This window comes from Engraulis encrasicolus, chromosome 7 (assembly GCF_034702125.1).
Source record: "Engraulis encrasicolus isolate BLACKSEA-1 chromosome 7, IST_EnEncr_1.0, whole genome shotgun sequence".
Lineage (NCBI taxonomy): Eukaryota > Metazoa > Chordata > Actinopteri > Clupeiformes > Engraulidae > Engraulis > Engraulis encrasicolus.
Window position 1 is genome coordinate 42,129,384 of NC_085863.1, and position 3,848 is coordinate 42,133,231.

Sequence of the window (3,848 nt, forward strand, 5' to 3'; positions counted from 1 at the left end):
TTGTGGTCTTTCCCTGTTTTACCCACACACACACACACACACACACACACACACACACACACACACTGTGGTGTGTTCCTGCGGTAGCAATGCAGTTGTGTCCTCCTGTGTATTCTAATGAAGACTCCAGACAACACATTCCCACGCCCACATTCAGTTTTGTATGAGTTCATTTTAGACATTTTTACAACAATGAGTTTTCTTGTCTTAATAAAAACAAAAAAGGTGTTAATGTTGAAAGAGGGTGTGGTTTGTCTTTATTTCTGTATTATGTGTTATTTTGCTAGTTCTGTGTGTGTGTGTGCGTGTGCGTGTGCGTGTGCGTGTGTGTGTGTGTGTGTGTGTGTGTGTGTGTGTGTGTGTGTGTGTGTAGGTGTGTGTGATGAAAACGCTGTCCGTCTATCTATCTATCTATCTATCTATCTATCTATCTATCTATCTATCTATCTATCTATCTATCCCTCTCTCTTAGTCACCCACACACACGCACACACAGACACACACACCAACACAGACAAACACACCGACACAGACACACTAAATTTGAATTACATTTTTTTTATTATTATTATTTGTTCTGTTATACAGTTAGGGCCAGAAATATTTGGACAGGAACACAATTATCATCCTTTTCCATCCTATACCCCACCACAATGGATTTGAAATAATACAAAAAAAGCTGTGCATTAACTGTAGACTCTTAGCGTTAATGTGAAGGTGTTAACATCCATATCGCATTAACAGGAATGAAATAGCAACATTTTTTGTCTGTGTTGCCCACTTTTCAAGGGATCAAAAGTAATTGGACAGTAGGCTTCTCAGCTATTTTCCAGTCAGATGTGTGTTATTCCCTTACTACACCATCACCAAGATGTCAATACAAGGTCTTAGAGCTCATTTGAAGTGTTCCATTTGCATTTCATATATTTTTACGGAATGTCCATGAGATCCAAAGTCCATCACTGACTTCTATAGTGTAACTGGACTGCGTAGTTCGATAGAACTCCATTCAACGGTTTTGAAGCAACCGCGGCTGATTTACTTCCGCCCCAAAAAATTCGGAGATATAATAATCACCTTGACAACGTTGAGCTACATTGCTGATAGGGCTTTTAGTAAAATGATACTTTGGGATAACGAAACCTTGAAGAGCTTGTTATGATGACCATAATAATTATAGCTTAGCATCTAACGTGAGCCAGCCGAATGGCGTAAGACCTAGCTTACTATAGCATGGTATATTTGCCATACTTACCGATCACCAGTTCCATTTGAACTTGTGTTGATGTTTTTATGACAATCGATGGTTTCTGTGTCGACCAGTTCCACAGCTGAAAACTGGGTTCAATATTTCTGCTGGGGACGCCATGTCATATTCGGGTGGGAGGGGCGGGACATGTCTTGAAGTGTCTGTTTGTGGATTGGCCGGCGATGTCGACCTATCAGCAATGTAGCTCAACGTTGTCAAGGTGATTATTATATTTCCGCATTTTTTGGGCGGAAGTAAATCAGCCGCGGTTGCTTCAAAACCGTTGAATGGAGTTCTATCGAACTACGCAGTCCAGTTATAGTATACAAGTCAGTGAAGTCCACCTGTCACCATCAGTGATGCAAGCCATCATAAGGTTGAAAAAATCAAAACAAACCCATTTTAGAGATGGGGAAACATTGAATATGATTAATTCAAGAGTTCAGAAAGTTGGAAAAAAGAAATACCAGAGCAACACCAAATTACCTGGCAGACATGGAAGACAAATGTCGTGGATGACAGACAATATTTTGTATCTGGTGAACAAAAACCCATCTCCCAACAGTTTGCCAGATGTAGAACAGTGTCCAGGTGAACGGTGGATACATGTCCAAGGCAACAATCAAGTAAAAGATCAAGAACATTCAGGAACACATCACTAGGACATACAGAGGGTTCACTAAAAGATGTAAATTATTGATTGCATCAGAAATAGCAATACCAGATTTGGCTTTGCCAAACAACGTCTTAAAAAGACTGTATAGGTCTTGAGCTACATCCTGTGGACAGAGGAGACAAAAATCATCTTGTACAAGGGTAATGGGAAGAAAGGAGTATAGAGAAGGGAAGGAACTGCTCATGATTCAAAGCATACCACCCAATCAGTGAATCATGGTGGTGGTAGTGTCATGGTGTGGGCATGCATATCTGTCAATACTATTTCCCCTTGTATTTATTGATGATGAGGACTACCGACAAAAGCCACAGGATGAATTCTGAAGATTTTCAGGCTATATTATCATGTCATATTAAACCGAATGGTTCTGAACTCATTGGACAATGCTTCACAGTGCAGATGGACAATGACCCAAAGCTTCATCTGAAAGCCACTAAGCCATTTCTACCCCAAAAAAGTGGAATGTTATTCAATGGCCCAGTCAATCACCTCACCTGAGTGCAGTTGAGCAAGCATTTCACTTGCTGCTGGCAAAACTGAAGGGAAAATACCCTAAGAATAAGCAGGAACTGAAGACTGTTGCAATAGAGCTCACTATAGCATCACCAGGGACAAAACCCAGTGTCTATTGATGTCTATGGATTGCAAATTACAGGCTGTAACTGACTGGAAAGTATTTGCAACCAAATAATTAAAAATTGAAAGTTTGATGTATAAATACTAGACTGTCCAATTACTTTTGGTCCCTTAAAAAAGGGGTGGCACTGATAGAAAATGTCATAATTCCTTCACAGTTCACTCGATTTGGATGCAAACACCCCCATATTAAAGCTAAAAGTCTGCTGTAAATGTACATCTCGTTTGTTTCATTTCAAATCCATTGGAATGGTGTACAGCACCAAAAAGATGAAAATTGTGTAGATGTCCAAATATTTATGGCCCTAACTGTATAATTTTATAGATTGTCTATGTTCCACCTCTCCTTCCCTTCACTATGTAGCTCCCATAGCATTGACAGTGAGCTAGAGTTGAAGTTCTCCAATGTTCACTTTGGAACATCTTTTTGTGAAAATAAAATGGTACACAATACATCTGAAAGTGAGGAACATTTCCTCATTAAACAAACACAAATTAGAAGTGAACAATTCAGAATTGAGGTTGATTAAATCATAAACTTAGAGATTGTCCTCCTTCTCAAGTGCACACCATAGCAGAGGAACGGTCCATCATCACTGAGGAAATGGACTGAACTTATTATTTGAAAAAGCACCAACAGAGGCCACCAGGTGGCAGCAGTATGTAAACATGTAACACCATAAACTGGGTAGAACACCTCACCTTCGACAAACAAGGTGCCAGAACATGACATGGACGCAGACAAACACACAGAGACACACAAACTCACACACACACACACACACACACACACACACACACACACACACACACACACACACACACACACACACACACACACACACACACAGAAACACAGACACACAGGGCTATGGATTCATCAAACCTCCTCTTCAACTACAATCATACTGGTATCTACTGTAGTTGTTTTTAGGGCTATTGCACAATTTGATGAGACAGAGTAGCAGTTATAAATGTGTTTAAAATGCAGCTGCAAGGGTTCTTACGAGAATAAAAAGAATGGGTATCCAGCCCAACCCACCATCCTGCAGCCTAACCCCCTCCCCTCCCTGCATTCAGCTAGAGTCCTTCCTCTCCAAGTTAGTGAAGAGTATGAACCTGTCCTCCAGCCCCCAAGATATCCTCCCTCCCTCCCTCTTTACTAAGATCCTCCCGTCTATTGGACCTGTCATAACCGGGATTATTAATTTGTCCCTGTCCTCTGGTCAATTCCCATGTGTCTTTCAACCAGCTCCAGTGAAACCGCTGCTCACTACGTTCAGACAA